This window comes from Gopherus flavomarginatus, chromosome 1 (assembly GCF_025201925.1).
Source record: "Gopherus flavomarginatus isolate rGopFla2 chromosome 1, rGopFla2.mat.asm, whole genome shotgun sequence".
In the NCBI taxonomy this organism is placed as follows: domain Eukaryota; kingdom Metazoa; phylum Chordata; order Testudines; family Testudinidae; genus Gopherus; species Gopherus flavomarginatus.
In genome coordinates, this window is record NC_066617.1 from 268,064,483 (window position 1) to 268,083,137 (window position 18,655).

At 41.4% G+C, this 18,655-nt stretch overlaps 1 protein-coding gene and 1 long non-coding RNA gene across 4 annotated transcripts in view; one reads left to right on the top strand and one right to left on the bottom strand.

The window, feature by feature from the left end:
- Positions 1–18,655, top strand: part of METTL21C (methyltransferase 21C, AARS1 lysine) — a 521,155-nt gene that overhangs the window by 21,499 nt on the left and 481,001 nt on the right. The window lies entirely within an intron of this gene.
- LOC127050769 (uncharacterized) overlaps positions 13,367–18,655 on the bottom strand; it is a 13,937-nt gene continuing 8,648 nt past the window's right edge. For both annotated transcript variants that reach the window (XR_007774274.1, XR_007774275.1), the window contains exons 2-3: positions 15,686–15,745; positions 13,367–14,987 (exon numbers count right to left, since the gene is read on the bottom strand). This is a non-coding gene — a long non-coding RNA (uncharacterized LOC127050769). The remainder of the gene's footprint in view (positions 14,988–15,685; positions 15,746–18,655) is intronic.

Genomic DNA, 18,655 nt, shown 5'->3' on the forward strand with positions numbered 1-18,655 from the left:
ATCCATGGCCACTTCTAGATCACCTGGTTAACGTTATGAGCCAACTCAAGGACATAATATGGATTTCAGAACTGAGCTCACATGTCCATAGGCCACTGGAGTACTTCAGTTAGCTGAAAAGGGGGGAAAATATTACACTTCACTATTCTGGGCAAATGCTATGCATAGTAACATTACACTGAGACCCAGACGTTAGAGAGAGACTCCCTCATTGCCAGCAACAACTAATCAGCCCAAGAATTTCTGAGCAATGACATCAGGCACACACAGTCTCTGGAAGAGTCAAGTTTGATAATAAAATCAACAGGAGAAAGATTTGGCAAACCATGTCACACATATGCCAACCTACATTGGCTTCCTGCAGTGAGGTTTTGGCCCTGTATTTTAAGAATGATGGACAGGAGCAGTGCTGAAGAGGAGGGTGGAGCCCTCCAGCAAGCTGATAAAAGCTGATTTATATAAATGGAAAGTTACATGGCAAATATGTTTTCCTGTTTAATTGCTGCAGTTGTTCCTTTAGTTTATATCAATTTCCAAGGGAATTATCTCACTGTGAATCTTCATTTTTAAACTGCTGACATAAAGGATTCTGGATTGCAAATTCAGAACATTCCACCTGTAATTGAAGTGATCACCACTGACAACTGTTTATAGGTAGAAGTGAATCCAGAAGCATTTGGATTTGGTTCAGCACTAATTTTAGGCCAGCGTTCAGTTTTCAGGCTCAAGGCAAAAGCAGTTTTAGAGTCTAACTGATCAATCTTGCAAGCTGTGTGTATAAGTTTTCCATCTGTTCTACAAAGAGAATTTGGTCACATCCAAACAGAAAGTGGGAGCAGTCCCCCATTCTAGTTTTCACAAGATGCTGTTTTTATTAGTTGTGCTGGGAACTGTGGGATAGATTCCCAGGAAGGAAAAGTGCTTTGTGCGGGTACAGGGATAAGTGTAAGTGAAATAGAATCAATAGTGTGAATGTTCTGTAATGTGCAAGTCACATACAGACTAGTGCTAACATTTAAATTATACATGGTTCAATTCTCCAGTATCAGTGAAACCCTGGAGTCAATTTTCTTCTTCGTCCTGTGGCAGAAGCACACACTACTTTTAATAAATATTATGCCACGTCAGAGTGCAACCTCTTCTGCATTGAATGTGGGATCTATTGGTGTCAAATTGCATATCTTAAAATGAGACAGATTTTTTTTTCTGGTTCTACTCAGGATAGTGTGAACCCCAAGCCAAAGGAGGCCATCTTGCAGAAATCAAACCATTAATTTCCACAGCAGATAATGAGGACTAACATGGATATTTTCCAGATTACCACACTGCCTCATTATCTAATGATACTATTGAAGATGGTATGCATTTGTGCTGTTAAGTCTGATCTTCAATTAAAAGAGCAGTCTTAAAAAAAATGTTTTCCCCAATAGAACTGCCAAACAACTGTCTCTCCTTAAATTCCTGAAGCCTCAGTCAATCATTAGTCAACCATTGTTATAGTTTAAACCTTCTGATTACTTTACTAAACATCCTCACCCTCTCTTCCAACCCAACTGCAAATAATTAAGATAAACACTGATTCCTGTTCCACAAACCCTTGCCTTTTGTATATGAGGGGCCACCGCACTTTGACCAGGATGGAACTGACCTGGTTTGGAGCACCATCAGCTAACTGGAAAATGTTTCCTTGAGGTGCCACCAGCTCTTGTGAGAACAAAATAACCTCATAGAATAGAATATCAGGGTTGGAAGTGACCTCAGGAGGTCATCTAGTCCAATCCCTTGCTCAAAGCAGGACTAATCCCCAACTAAATCATCCCAGCCAGGGCTTTGTCAAGCCTGACCTTAAAAACCAATAAGGAAGGAGATTACACCACCTCCCTAGGTAACCCATTCCAGTGCTTCACCACCCTTCTAATGAAAAAGTTTTTCCTAATATCCAACCTAAACCTCCTCCACTGCAACTTGAGATCATTACTCCTTGTTCTGACATCTGGTACCACTGAGAATAGTCTAGATCCATCCTCTTTGGAACCCCCTTTCATGTAGTTGAAAGCAGCTATCAAATCCCCCCTCATTCTTCTCTTCTGCAGACTAAACAATCCTAGTTCCATCAGCCTCTCCTCATAAGTCATGTGCTCCAGTCCCCTAATCATTTTTGTTGCCCTCCACTGGACTCTTTCCAATTTTTCCACATCCTTCTTGTAGTGTGGGGCCCAAAACTGGACACAGCACTCCAGGTGAGGCCTCACCAATATCGAATAGAGGGGAATGATCACGTCCCTCGATCTGCTGGCAATGCCCCTACTTATACAGCCCAAAATGCTGTTAGCCTTCTTGGCAACAAGGGCACTCTGTCGACTCATATCCAGCTTCTCATCCACTGTAACCCCTAGGTCCTTTTCTGTAGAACTGCTGCCAAGCCATTCGGTCCCTAGTCAGTAGCTGTGCGTGGGATTCTTCCATCCTAAGTGCAGGACTCTACTCTTGTCCTTTTTGAACCTGATCAGATTTCTTTTGGCCCAATCCTCAAATTTGTCTAGGTCCTTTTATATCCTATCCCTACCCTCCAGCGTATCTACCACTCCTCCCAGTTTAGTGTCATCTGCAAACTTGCTGAGGGTGCAGTCCACGCCATCCTCCAGGTCATTAACGAAGATATTGAACAAAACCAGCTCCAGGACCGACCTTTGGGGCACTCCACTTGATACCGGCTGCCTACTAGACATGGAGCCATTGAGCACTACCCACTGAGCCTGACGATTTAGCAAGCTTTCTATCCACCTTATAGTCCATTCATCCAGCCCATATTTCTTTAACTTGCCGCCAAGAATACTGTGGGAGACCGTATCAAAAGCTTTGCTAAAGTCAAGGAATAACATATCCACTGCTTTCCCCTCATCCACAGAGTCAGTTATCTCATCATAGAAGTCAATTAAGTTAGTCAGGCATGACTTGCCCTTGGTGAATCCATGCTGACTGTTCCTGATCATTTTCCTCTCCTCTAAGTGCTTCAGAATTGATTCCTTGGGGACCTGCTCCACGATTTTTCCAGGGACTGAGGTGAGGCTGACTGGCCTGTAGTTCCCTGGATCCTCCTCCTCCTCCTCCTTTTTAAAGATGAGCCCTACATTAGCTTTTTTGTAGTCAGAAGTTAGATGTGATAAATGCTCTTGCTGGAAGTTGGCAGAGTAACACGACTCTATGTCTTAGAATCCAGAAGGATAACACACAAGAACCCACAAAACACAGACACAAAGCAGGCTGCTTCCCAAAACAGAGAGGTACAACTCACCCCACCTAATTCTAGGTCGGAGTAGTCAACAGGTGGACAACAGGACAAATCTGGACTGCCAGATGCTTTTGAACGGACCCTGAAATCTTTTTATTTACTTATTATTATCATTATTGTTGGATTTTTTTATTATTATTTTCTCTAGAGTCTTGACCTTGAATATACCTTGACCAAGAAATTTGAACCTTGGCAACAAATAATTGACTACCCCTATTCTAGGCTGTTTGCATACTGCCACTAGGCCCCGATAACACACTTCCCTACAGAACCCTCTAGGCTCTCACTATAGTCCATTTTCCAACCAGCTCATCTCAATATTCAAGCATCCCTAACAATACGACTATGTTTTATAGAGACACACACACACATTTTTGTCATATTTTACTGTAGAGTTTACATTCAGAACATATTATTCTGAAAATTTACAGTGCTTATAAGCTAGTTACTATGAGCAATAAAACATAGCAGGAAAAAATAGATTTTATAATAGCCACATTTATTCAATTCAACCTATATTTTCTAAGGACATAGAAATCTTTATGCTGAGAACTTTATGGGCCACAATAATAATGTGAACCTGCAAAAATGTGCATGCTTGTTGCACCTGAGTTACATTCAACCCTATATATCTTATGCACACAGAGGATGAAATTAACTCCCATGTTGGGGTGCAGGGGAGCAGCACAAGGTCTGTGCTGCTCTTGAATCTCATTTAAGACCTATTTTGAGAATTTAAGTGCTCCATAAACCTTGTGCTATTCCTCTGCACACGGGTGAATTTAATCCTGTGTGAAGTCATGTTTATGTTAATAGTTACAGGTAATGTGACTGGAAATCCATGCCCTGATCTACGAGATCTTTTTGATTTCACTGCCCTCTGTGGATTCTTGTGAGCAGTCTCACATGACTGGTGTAAATCTTGCTGGATTACTCACCAGACAGCTGTTCTCTCTTACAAAATCAACCAAGACTACCAAAATCTCACATGGATATTCCCAAGATGACTTAACTCTTGTGGCTATATCGATCAAAACACAAATTAGAAAGAAAAACAAAGTATGGGTATTGAAAATTAAACTAGAGTATATCTGGTCAGGCTAAGGGCTAAAAGAAACTCTTGGTCTTCTGAAGACAAATTTTTAAAAAGGCATCAATCTTCTTTTGGGTCTACAATTAAAACTCATTTGCAACAATATTCATGGAAAGGGCTCACAAAAGAAGTTCATACATAGCCAAAGCACATTCAGTTCTTTGATTCAAGTGCCTATTTATGGGGAAAGTTTTGAGATATTTACTCAGCTATACTGAATGCAGAACAAGCACACAGCAGCATCTGGATATCTTGCCAGTCTCTCTCAAATGTATAGTAAATGCAATTTGTTGACAAAATTAAACTATATGTTGGAATTGCAAGAAATATCTTGTAAAGAATAGAAATGAACTAGAAGTGAAAAGGAGCTTTCAGTTATGGATGACTAATTAAAAAAAAATTAAAGGCCTCATTTTGCAACTCTTGCTCATGTTAAGCAGCACTTACTCCATCAAGTAGTCCCACTGAAACATTTTTTTAACTTAATTGGGGCTACTCAGTGTGAACGAGGGTACATCTACACTGGGAACATTTGTAAGCATTCTGCTGCAGTGGTAGAGTCCCACTACAGCTACAAATGGAAGTTGTAGTGCAGACACTAATCCTGCTACTATGGTGGTAAAAATGTCTACACATTGTGTGATAAATGAAGGCGGAGGATGGGGGGGTAAGTACCTTTTATGGACACCAGCCAGCCACTTAGCTATGAAGTCCCTCTTGGTGGCTGTTCTCTGCTCGCTTTACCTGTAAAGGGTTAACAGAGTTCCCCAGGCAAAAGAAAAGGAGTGGGCACCTGACCAAAAGAGCCAATGGGAGGGCTAGAACTTCTTAAAACGGGGGTCGGGGGGGGGGGGGGAATAACTTCTCTTTGTGTGTTGTGTTCTCTCTGGGAAAGAGGGGAACAGAGGGTAGCAGGACGGCTGTGTAAGGCTTGAACCAGGTATAAAAAAAATCACCTTCCATACCTAGAAGAAATAATTTGGATAGGGAATGTTTAGTCAGAGGCTATCAAGTTTATTTCTTATTTTGGCTTGTGGATCTCCCCTGTGCTAACCCCAGATGCTTTTGTTTGCTTGTGACCTTTAAGCTGAATTTCCAAGAAAGGTATTTTGGGTGCTTAATTTTTGTAATTGTTTCTTTTAAGATCTAGGAAAAAGCCTAAGTTCCAGATGTATTTTTTTCCTTTTTGTTTTTAATAAAATTTACCTTTTTTAAGAACAGGATTGGATTTTTGGTGTCCTAAGAGGTAAGAGGTGCGTGTGTGTGTTTGCGTGTGTGCGCACTCTTGAGGGTACCCACCAGGAGGAATTCCCAAGTACTCCTTCCTGGGTTCAAAGGGTTTTTTTCTTTTTTTTTTTTGCATTTGGGTGGTGGAACTGTTTACCAAGCCAAGGTCAGAGAGAAGCTGTAACCTTGGGAGTTTAATACAAGCCTGGCATGGCAAGTATTAATTTTTAAAATCTTTGCGAGCCCCCACTTTCTGCACTTGAGGTGCCAGAGTGGGAATTCAGCCTTTACACCCTGTCTGCATTGTTGGAAGCACTAGGGGAGTGCTGCTGGTACGTTTTCTTTGTATAGACAAAACCAAAGTGAAATTTGATGCTTTTACTTAGATTGTAAGTTCTCAGAGCATGTTCTGCAGCTGGGCAACATCTAGGGTGACCAGATGAGAGGGAGAAAATATCAGGACACATGGTGAGGTGTCCGCCGGCGGAGCAAAAAAAAAAAAAAAAAGCCAAGTGTTGCCGGTAGAGCAGCGAGGGAAAAAAAAAAAGCCGAGTGCTGCAGCAATAAATAAATAAATAAACAAACAAACAAGGCAAGTGCTGCCCACGGGACAAAAGATTGGGACAAATTGCATCCTGACCAAAGATCGGTCGGGACATGGGACAAACACCTAAATATCGGGACGATCCCGATTTTATCGGGACATCTGGTCACCTAGCAGCATCTCGGACTAGCTCAAGTACAGTCCCATCTGACCCCCCCAACCCGTCCTGGAGTATGTACTTGGGCCACTAACCTAAGCTGCCACCCATGCCATTGCAGTCACACTCTTATTTTTAACATGTTAGCTCAAGCAGAGCCAGCACATGCATGTCCTCCCAGTTGCTATGTAGACATGCCCTTTGGGGCAGAAACCATCTTTTTATTCTGTGTACAGCACCTGGCACAATGGGATCCTGGTTCATGACTTGGCTCCTAGGCACTACAGAAAGCCAATAAAATAGTATAATATCAAGGATCAATAATATCAATGATCTGGCTGGATAGCCCCAGAACAGCGACAGCACAGGCAGCAGCTATATAAGATGCCCTACAGTGACCCACCCTTGTTCTGGAAGAACCACTGCTAGGTGTTTAGTCATTCCTTGGCCTTTTGTACTACACACATGGCATTTAGTGCAACTGAAGTCGTGGTGTTTGTGATGCAGATAGCCCATTCGTGATGACAATATGTTCACTTTTAGATTTTTATTCAGAAGCTGTTAGAAGTTCTCCCAGTTAGAATAGGAATTCTCCCAGTTTTCCCTTGGACCTTCTTCTATTTCCTGGTGTTTCTCTTAAAGGAGGTTACTTCTCTGAAAAGTCTCTCTGTAGAAAGGCTTCATAGTTGCTTCGATTCCATGGCCAAAAGAGGCCACCAGGATCATCCAGTCTGATCTGCCACATAACATAGGCCATAGAACTTCCCCAAATAATTCCTAGAGCAGATCTTTTGGAAAAACATCCAATCTTGGTTTAAAAATTGCCAGTCACAGAGAATCCATCATGACCTTTGGTAAGTTATTTCAATGATTAATTACTCTCTCTGCTAAATATTCATGCTTTATCTCCTGTCTGAATTTGTCTAGCGTTAACTTCATGTTATACCTTTCTCTGCTAGACTGAAGAACTTATTATTTAAATCTTTGTTCCCCATGTAGGTACTTATAGACTGTAATCAAGTCACCCCTTAACCTTCTCTGTTAAGCTAAATACAGTGAGCTCTTTGAGTCTCTCACTATAAGGCAGGTTTTCTAATCCTTTAATCATTCTTATGGCTCTTCTCTGAATCCTTTCCAGTTTATCAACGTTGTTCTCTAATTGTGGACATAAAAACTAGACACAGCATTCCACATCAGTGCCACATACAGAAGTAAAATAACCTCTTTACTCCTACTCGAGACAGGGTTGCTGGAACAATTTTTATAGTGAGGGTGCTGATAATGGAAAGCATGTATTTGGTGTTTATTACTTCTTCAAGCTAGGGGTGTGGCAGCACCCCCCACACCTATATTTCCAGCACGAATGACTCAAAATTCCTCTGGGTTTGCACCCAAGGATTGCATTAGTGCTTTGGGGAACAGTGTTGCACTGGGAGCTCTTGTTCAGCTGTTTATCTAGCATGACTCCCAAATGTTTTTCAGAGTTACTGATTTCCAGAGTCGAGTCCACCATCACATAAATAGGGCCTATATTCTTTGTTCCCAGATGTATACATTTACATTTAGCTGTATTAAAACACACATTGTTTGCTTACACTCAATTTACCAAGCAATCCAGCTTGCTCTGTACCAGTGACCTGTTCTCTTCATTATTTACCACTCGCCCAATTTTTGTATCACCTGCAAACTTTTTCAGTGATTTTGTGTTTTCTTCCAAATCATTCATAAAATGTTGAATATCTTAGGGCCAAGAACTGATTCCCCATTTACAATTGCATTTTGAGGTTATCAGTTAGCTATCTTTTAATCCACTTAATGTGAGCCATTTTATATTTTTCTAGTTTTTTAATCAAGATATCGTATGGTACCAAGTCAAATGCTTTACAGAGGTTGAAGTATATTACATTAACACTGTTACCTTTATCAACCAGACTTGTAATGTCATGACAAAAAAGTTGTTAAGTTTGACAGGATTTATTTTCCATAAACCCATGTTGATTGGCATTAATTATAATACCCTCTTTTAATTCTTTATTAATCGAAACCCATATTAGCTGCTACATTATTTTACCTGAGACAGGTGTCAGACTGAAAGACCTATAATTCCCTGTGTCATCCTATTTACTCTTTTAAAATATTGGCACAAATTAGCTTTCTTCCGATCTTCTGGAACTTCCCTGGTGTTCCAAGACTAATTGAAAAATCAACCTAATGGTCAAATGAGCTCCTCAGCCTTCTTGGGTTTCACATTTATTTTGTTCATTCCATCTGCAAACTCAGTGTGGGATCTGAAAGACAAGCTGGGTTCTTTCTGACTGATGCACCATCACCAGTAACCCTGACTCAGGTGAGGTGTGTTAGAGATGTATCTTAGATTCCCTTGAGTAGAACACATCCGTGCACCTTGAGATAAAATATCTGCCATTGATACTTAGTTAACAATTCTGCTAGGTGTTGTGAGCACCAGGAAAGAACCCAGCTCATTCTCTGATAGCTCTGCTGGCTCTGCAGTGCTAAAAGCAGTAAAAGTCAGTAAAGTCAGCAGCTATGCCTGCATTCACCCAGGATAGAACTGTTGCATAAAAAGGAGCCATTTTTAGTCCTTTTTTCTGATAATATTCACACTTTATATCCTTTGTGCAAAGGCCTATGTACCACACAAAATAGTGCTTAAATGGTGCAAAGGCCTTGTGCTGACCTTGTGCATTAGGATGAATTTTTGCCTTCTTTCCAGCATTCATGCACATTGCTATCTGTGTCCACACTTTATGCTTCGATGTAACTTGTGCACCAACATAGCCAAGAGTCAAACTGAGCATTCATGGTCTCTAGGAACTTGTTTAACCAGGTAAGCTAGAGGAAAGCTAAGAAGTGGGTAGAAAGAAATGTGTTAAACAGGATTCAGCTGGAAGCTGCTCTTACATCAGCACATGAGGATCACCTGATACTTTTTTGTCTTCTAGTATTGCCTGTTATGGAAAGCCAGGAAAATAAGTGTTCCCTTCTATACAAAGATGTTTCTGACCCAGGAGGTTCTCTGGAATATTCCACTGTCTGGGAAGGTTGTCCTCATAGGGGTGGAAGACATCCCAAATACTGATGTGCAGAGGGTGAAATATCTGTTGCATTCTATCAGTTTTACTGCTAATTTAATTTAATGTACAAGAAAAAATATGATTAGGAAACAATGTCCTTACCAGAGTTACTAACCTCACTAGGGATAACAAAAACTGAACGTATCAGAGGGATAGCCATGTTAGTCTAGATCTGTGAAAAACGACAGAGTCCTGTGGTAATTTATAGACGTATTGGAGCATAAGCTTTCGTGGGTGAATACTCACTTCATTAGATGCATGTCACAATACGCCTGTTAGTCTATAAGGTGCCACAGGACTCTTTGTCACTTAAAACTGAAAAAATTGTAAAAGTATAATGTACTTTTCACTATTTTTGTTGTTCATTTTTAGCACTTAATAAATCACAGACAATGAAACTGCTCTGGATAACTTTTCTGGTGCTAGTCCGTTTTACTTTCCTGTTCTTGTGCATTAGCACACTCCTTGTGTGTTGGGTGCCATTGGGCCCCTAGGGGACTAATGACACTTAAATTGGTGGGGGGAAGGGAGAAGGGGAAATTGGGTAATTTAATGAATTGCATGCGGTTAGGTTTGTAAAGCTTAACATCCCTATCATCACCTCTTTCTCGCACGCACACGCATGCCTGCACACACACGCTGTCATAACTATAAAGGGAAGGGAACAGCCCTCCTGTGTACAGTACTATAAAATCCCTCATGGCCAGAGACACCAAAATTCTTTTACCTGTAAAGGGTTAAGATGCTCAGGAAACCTGGCTGACACCTGATCCAAAGGACCAATAAGGGGACAAGATACTTTCAAATCTTGGTGGGGGGGAAGTCTGTTGTGTGTGCTCTTTGTTTTGGGTGGTTGTTCGCTCTTGGGACTAAGAGGGACCAGACGTCAATCCAGGCTCTCCAAATCTTTCTGAACCAGCCTCTCATATTTCAAACTTGTAAGTAACAGCCAGGCAAGGCGTGTTAGTCTTATTTTTGTTTTCTCAACTTGTAAATGTTCCTTTTTACTGAGAGGATTTTACCTGTTTGCTGTAACTTTGAACCTAAGGCTAGAGGGGGTTCCTCTGGGCTATATGAATCTGAGTAACCTGTAAAGTATTTTCCATCTTGATTTTACAGAGATGATTTTTAACTTTCTTTCTTTAATTAAAAGCTTTCTTTTAAGAACCTGATTGATTTTTCCTTGTGTTAAGATCAAAGGGGATTGGATCTGGACTCACCAGGAATTGGTGGGGGAAGGAAAGAGGGATGGTTAAATTCTCCTTGTGTTAAGATCCAAGGGGTTGGATCGGTGTTCACCAGAAAAAGCCTCTGAAGGCTACCCAGGGAGGGGAAGGTTTTTGGGGGAAAGAGGGTGTTCCAGACACTGAGGAATCTGGATGGTGGCAGCAAACCCAGATCTAAGCTAGTAGTTAAGCTTAGAAGTGTTTATGCAGGTCCCCACATCTGTACCCTAAAGTTCAGAGTGGGGGAGGAACCTTGACACACACACACACACACACTTACTTCAATTTGGGGGTTTAAGCTATGTGACAATTTAAATTTATTAAAGGTTTAAACCTGGATAATTTCTGTTCTATGCTCCAATATTGTGTCAGGAATCCAAGTAAGGTCACACAGGGAACAGGAGAGTCAGCACCAAACTCTCTTCTAGTTGCAAAGCTCATTCGCCTCTTTCATTGCAGCATAAACATTCATGTTAACACTCTCACTGTCATCTGTGACACTGTGACAGACATCATACAACCAAATTCTGGCACCTCCTCTATTGACCATAGTGTGGGCTATAGCAGCACTGCAATTTGCTCCCATTACTCCTGGTTTTACTTTCTATAAGAGGAAACAAGCCAGACAACTTCCCTTTTTCTTGGAGGTGTGGAGAATCCAAAATTTATTGTTCAATACTTTATGGCTCTGATCCCTAGCAGTGTCAGGAATTTAACAGTATTTCCAAGTGCTATCAGACTCTAGGCACAGATTTCAAGAACACTGACCATTTTTTTCTGGCCTAAATGTGTTAAAATTAGCAACACTCATTAATACTCCCAAAGCCCTTAGTGAATTTTTAAATATGTATATTGCTAAGATGTTCTAAGTTTAAAAATTATATATACAACATACCCATGCACATTACTTGGATCCATACACAGCTAAAATTTGTCTCTACTAGACATATGCATACACAGTATATGGAATAGCAGGGTCATGATCTGTACCTCTCCAGCACAAGTGCATTGTGCTAGGGCAGCGGTTCTCAAACTGTGGGTCGGCAACCTTTGGCACACCTGCAGGTTTGGCCGATCATGGCTCTTATTGGCTGCAGTTTGCCGCTCCCTCGGCCCGCATCGCTTCCTGCAGCCACCATTGGCCTGGGACGGTGAACCGTGGCCAGTGGGAGCCACGATCGGCCGAACCTGCGGATGCGGCAGGTAAACAAACTGACCTGGCCTGCCAAAGGTTGCCGACCCCTATGCTAAGGGAACAGATAGGTCTCCCACTCTCGCAGCATCCCTTCCAGATAATTAAACCATAAGGGCTTTGCAGCCAGGAGAAGGCACAGGGGAAGGAAGGAAGGGACACTCCAGAATATAAGCAAAATTACTGGGTGTAGCCTTTTAAGAAGATGCACTTTAAAAAGACATTGCTAGTGTTTATCTCTATTATAAAGGATTAATAATCACAAATATGAAGAATGTGCTAAATTAGTCTCCACCCCAAGTAAGTCATTGTCTACCTCGCCCCATTTACAGGTTAGGGATTGCTTACTGTACAAGTGAAGTAGGCTTCAGCTCCAGAGAAGCCCACTTCGTTAGGCCCTGATTTAGCCAAGCACTCATGCATGTGCTTAATTTTAAGCATGTGAGCAGTCCCTATACTACTCACATGCTTAAAGTTAAATATGTGCTTAAGTGCTGTGCTGGATCAAGGCCATAACGAACGGCATTGTGATAAAACTCTGTTTTTTAGTGCAGTGGAGTGAAATTGAATTGCTTCAATACTCCTTTCTCTAACGGTCGCTTCACCATAAACTGGGGGATGCTTTCACCATAAGCACCAACGTCATCTGGCACTGGTGGGTGCTCGACCCCTCTCTGCCCCCTGCCCCCTCCCATCCCCATTCCAACACCTTCACCAAAGTCCCCAATTTTGTGCCCTCCCTGCCCCCTATTCGATTCCTTCCCCAAATCCCTGCCCTGGCCCTGTCCCTTCCCCAGCTCCTCCCTTGAGCACACCACATTCCCACTCCTCCCCTCTCCCTTCCGGAGCTTGCTACAGCTGTTTGGCAGTGCCTTTCACTCCAGCATAAATGGTTCCCATGATGCTAATCAATTCAAAACATTTCAAAGATTAATCTCCTCCCTTGCCTCTTCTGCTCTATTTGGGAAAAGAAGTTGCCCATATCTGTTGGGGGAGGGGTCAGGATCGTTGTCTTGCTGCAGCTGCTCTCAGGGAATCAGAGAGCAGCCAGGTTGAGTTTGCTGAAGCTGTTTCCAGTCACAGCCATAGCCCCCATTGCCCCTGGCAATTTTAAGGGGTGAAAAAGCCAGGACTGCTGGAGTGAAGAGGAGAGGGTAGTTTCCAGGTAGGGCTCCCTCCTCTTATAATGAAACTCTGCTCATAGTAAAGTTTTCTTGGTGGGAGGGTTCCACTGTATTTCAAAAGCATATGGGTCTGAGAAACTACCGTCCTGTGTGAAGTGAAAATGAGGATACATAGGGACTGGGGAATGATATTTTGGCAGTTATTAAACTTTTGGTCTCAGCTTACTCACTCCAGCTACTATTTCACTTCTGGGTTAAAGGGACCATTGATTAAATGAAAGGGGAAAGCTGTTAGAAGTAAATACAGAGTAGCAGAAGCGTAATATCATGGAATCTATATTATACATGACTGGCAAGTGACTGCAAGCTTAAAAGCTTCTCAAAATAGACACTTGACACTTACAGTTGCATGTTTAATTATGCAGGTTTGTATGAGCAAAAATCGATTATTGCCAATGACACAAATTGCTCATATTCAAATCTGTTTATTTGTAAGCACACTTCTGCCTTGCTACATTCTTAAAGAGCAGTCAAAGGGAATAAAAACCCTCTGTGAAGATTTATGGGCTTTTTTTTGGTAATGTTGTCATTTAATAGCATTTATATAGCACCTATAGACACATACAGAATTCCATGAGCATGCTCAATGGAGTTTCCATTCATTCTCTAGACTCCGGGGAATGCGGACGATATTGGACACCTTGAAAAATGTGGCTGTGTGGAATGCCTAATTCATTATTAAACAGGTGCAAAGGGAGCAGGCAGATGTCATGGTCACAGTAGGGAGCTGTGGAGCTCAGGAGGTCTGGAAAGCTCCCAGGGGCTAACAGCTGCAAAGGTGAATTTCTGTGAGGTTGGGCCTATTTTCATTAGTGTGCAATAGCATACTGATTTGTTGACTGTAAAGGCTTTCATTCACAGATAAAGCACACTCAGTTGTTTAAGTTGTGTTTTGTAGGAGTGAGTCATCTGTACTAGCGTTATTTATACAGCATCCAGACTGTGCCAGATGCATTACAGACCACATAGACATGGTCCCTACCTTGAAGATCTTACATCTGAATGGTAGATGTGAGGCAATCACTGAAAGCAACAGCCCATTGAGGAAAACGAAGATTACAGTTGTAAAGTTAAAAGAACAAGGAGTCCTTGTGGCACCTTAGAGACTAACAAATTTATTTGGGCATAAGCTTTCATGGGCTAAAACCCGCTTCATCAGATGCATGGAGTGAAAAATACAGTAAGCAGTATATATATGAAAAGATGGGAGTTGCCTTACCAAGTGGGGAGGTCAGTGCTAACGAGGCCAATTCAATTAAGGTGGAAATAGCCTGTTCTCAACAGTTGACAAGAAGGTGCGAGTATCAACAGAGAGAAAATTTTCTATAATATTTCTATTTTCCCTCTGCTGATACTCACACCTTTCTCTAATTTTAGTACTAAACTCCCAGGAGCCCTCATCCACTAATTTTAACCATATGCCATTTTTTAAAATTTAATATCTAAACAGAATTCAGTCCTAGAATTAGTGTAAATGACTGACAGACTGAAAGGAGCCTCTATTTTCATTTATATCACTCTCAGAAATCTAAGAATATTTGGAAACTCGCAGCATGCCTCTCTATTCCTATGGCATCTGTGGAACTGCTTTAATTTCTGTAGCACAGATCAAAGACCAGAATACATGCCCATAACATAAGCAGCCCTTCTGGAATTGCATAACACAAATCCTAAAAATGTTTGCAATAACTTGGCATAGATTTCAGACTAGAGTAAACAAATTTCTGGATGACTGATGTAAATACTCTTCTTGAAACACACTTCTTATCACATTCATCTTCTGAGACTGGAGCAGCATGACATTTGCATGAACTTTTCTTGTTAAACAATCCCCGATCCCATGTTACAATATGGATTAGATAATTATTTCCCACATATGTCTGAAGGTTAGTTTCCTCTTTCTGGGTTAGGTTGACTATAATCCTCTTTCTCCTGTTTGATGCCATCATTCTATTCTTGCAATTTCTAACTTGGCTTCTGCAATGAAATGAAAAACCAGTCATCACGCTGTAAATATGTAATCATACTTTTTGTATGTATATATTCTACCTAACAGCGTGCTGTTGGTTAGAATACCAAGGCTGAAATTCAAGTTGCTGGTTGTAAACTGTTTAAGCCATACTTCTTTCAGGGAATTGACTTGCACTGAACCTGAAGATTGACTTACAATCTGTTAGGAGGTCTGGGATATCTATTACTGTTAGGAGGAATGATTAGTAAATGTTGACAAGTCTCTCTTTTAAAGAAAGTGATACGATCTCTCCCTAGTGGATAAAAAAGTCATACTCAAATGTTTAAATAAAAATTCAGACATCTACAAACAGCAAGTTTATTGGTTGTTAGTATTTATTTTTCTCTGCAATCAAGTGCTGCAGTTTTGTAAAGTGCTAATGGTTACTTTTGGTTACTAAAAAACAGGGATTTTGATTTTTGCTTTAAATTGGAAGTCATTGATAATTCAAGAAAGCACTGAATCACATGATTCAGTCCATCCCCATTCTGGAGAACACTGGCAAATGCATAAATTGAAGCACATACTTCAGTGGAAACTAACAGAAATAAGAACATTCTTAAAGTTAAATGCTCTATTGAATAGGGAAACTTCCCTGAATTGGGGCCTTCATTTTTCTGTAACAATCACTGTTTAAAACTAAACACTGATGAGGAATACTTACCATTTTCCACTTTCAGGATTTTAAACTGTTATTGACTTCCTGTTGGTTCTGCTGGCTGAACTGGTTGGAAAAAGCATGGACAAGAAGTGGTCATTCACTTCCTGGCTGTACATAGCACCAATATGAGAAGAGTAAGGAAGTTTTCTGTGTTCCAGAAATATTGAGTAACCAGAAATCGTGTGAATGCTGTCAGTGTCACTGTTCTGAGATGAATTTCATCATGGGCTAATGCAACAACTAGTTCAGTTCAGAATCCTGCAATCAATTGAAATAAACTGACAAACTATTATTTTTAAGCAGACACTGTTCTAATAAAAAAATAAACACCTAAAATCAGGCAAATAAACCCTGAAAACTGGTATTCCTACTAATTCTTACCGGGGATATTCTATAACCTTTTTTCAAGAGAACTTTTGAAGATTTAAGAATAGTGCTGAAAAAATATATAGTACCACCTTTCTGTACAGTGTCCCTCGCACAAACTGTTTCAAAATGGATTGGAGTTTTATTTTGTTTTAGTTTTTTGTCTTAAGTGACAGAGAAATTAAATGAGGCAAGCAATGGGCAAAAGATTTTCGATGGAGATCTGGAATGCGGTATAACCTGATCATGAACCTATATAAGAGAAGGGTGTTTTAAGCAGCAGAAGTACAGAGGAGATGACTTGCAGAAACATTGGTGAAACAGTGAGCAGAAAGAGAGAAGAGGCCAACGTTAAGGCAGAGATTGAGGAACACATTTAAGAACATGCATAACATTAGGAATATGAGTAGTCATGTGGACTTCAATGGGACTACTTGGATACTTAAAGTTAAGCAGATGCTTAGGTGCTTTGCTGAATCAGGGCCTACACGAGGGGAGGGAGCAGGGATGGGAGCAGACAAGGTGCATGAGATTGTTTGAGACAAGTCCATGGAGGGTTTTTCAGATCAAGTTCCTGGACTGAAATAGCACACTGTGGCAAAAATCAGAGTCCTAGTCCTAAACTCCTGGACTTATAGGATTTGGGAACATTAGAGTCACCATGCTTAATTCCTAGAACGGAGGGGAATATCAAACTAATGTCACTTTCAAGCAACCTGTTGTGGAATTAAACAGCTGTCTTTTAGGTGATATCTTTATAAAGGCTAAAATAGTGAAGAATTGTTGTAGTCTCTAAAACTTTTATTATACTTCAAACATACTATAGCAAGGTGGCTTACCTTTTGCCCAGTCAACTCTGATTACTGCAGAGGCACATTTGAGCAGGGATTAGGTGATTTTCCCATATAAGAGCAGCAGGAAGCTGAGAAGGGAGGGGGATGGGGGGGGGAATGCTCAGGGAGATCAGAGGTTGCCAGAGTGTCAATAGCCTCCAGCTGAGAGTCCTAGGACTTGGGACTGAAACTACAGGCAGGAAAGGCCTGGGAGGAGCCCTGGTCAGAAAGTAAGTACATAAACTTGTAGATTTTATTTTGAACTTTTTTGGATGACAAGAGAGCAGACTCTGCAGGAGTTAAGAAAACACTCCATCAAAGAAGCACTGAGAGTAGCCTGTCAAAGCAGGGAAGAACTGAAGAGAGCAACCTTGAGGGAGAAAAGAAGTCCCAGGGCTGAGTTTTGTTTTATGACAAATCAGAGAAGGGGCATTACCCCTCTCCCCCAAAAAGACCCTGTGTGAAGTTTATTTAAAGAGTTCCTTGAAAGAGGAAACTGAGTTGAGAGGCCACTTGCAAGGCTGCACTGAGGCCTTCCGTGACACCTGGGAAGAGTCCACTTGATCACAGTGGTGTAGTCAGGAAGATTTCAAATACTCTTTCCACCAACCAGGGAAGTGGAAGCAGAGCAGGGCAGAAGGACAGGGTGAAAACTATGAGGCAAAATGTAATCACAAAATGTAAATGACAATTGGTAATTGTTTAAGAATGCTTTACTAGATGCCCCAAAAGCCACATTTGAGAAACAAGTCCCTATTGGTTAAATAACCAACCTGGTTTAAAGGGGAAGTGATGCCATCTATACAAAAATAAGATAGAACAAAGGGAAGAAAGGGGAATTTGATAGTAAAAAATATAAATCAGAAGTCAGAGATTGTAGAAAATTGATAAGGGAAGCCTGGGCCGGCGCTTCCACTAGGCGACCCTAGGCGGTTGCCTAGGGCAGCAGGATTTGGGGGGTGGCATTTTGCTGCCCTCAGCGGAAATTTGGCTGCGGGGGGGTCCTTCCACTCTGGGTGTTCGGTGGAAATTTGGTTGCGGGTCCTTCACTCACTCCGGGACCCGCCGCCGAAGTGCCCTGAAGATACAGAGCAGAAGGACCCCCGCTGCCGAATGCTCAGAGGAGAGCTGCTGCCTAGGGCAGCAAAAACCGTGGCGCCGTCCCTGAGGGAAGCAAATGAACACAAAGAGAAATCTATGTCCAACAGAGTTAAGGACAATAAAAAGGAGTTAAAGTATCTTAGGAACAAAAAGAATGATGATAATAAAATTGATTAATTACAAGGGGAAAATGGTAAAATTATTAGTAATAATGCAGAAAAGACAGACTTGTTTAATAAATATTTCTGTTATGTATTGGGAAGAAAAGCAGATGAGGTAGTCCCATCATATGTGACAACACTCTTTCCATTCCACTAGTGTCTCAGGAGGATGGTAAGCAGCAGCTATTAAAGTCAGACATTTTAAAATTAGCAGGTTCTGCTCACTACACTACTGTGTATGAATGGACTCTTCACATGTGCCCGCTGGTAGGCTTAGGGCAGCCCTGAAAATGACCCTTCACCTCAGTTTCTTCTCTCAAGGGGCTCCTTAAATAAATTCCACCCCAGTGCCAAGTACAAACCCACTTGAAACCAGTGGGTATGTATTCCACATGGCTCAGCCATGCCTCTGCTGCTACCAGTGCTACCATGCCTACACCGCTATTTATACTTCAAGCTAGCATGAGTCTGTGTACAGAAGCAGAGGAGTCACACTCCTAGCTTGCGGTGTA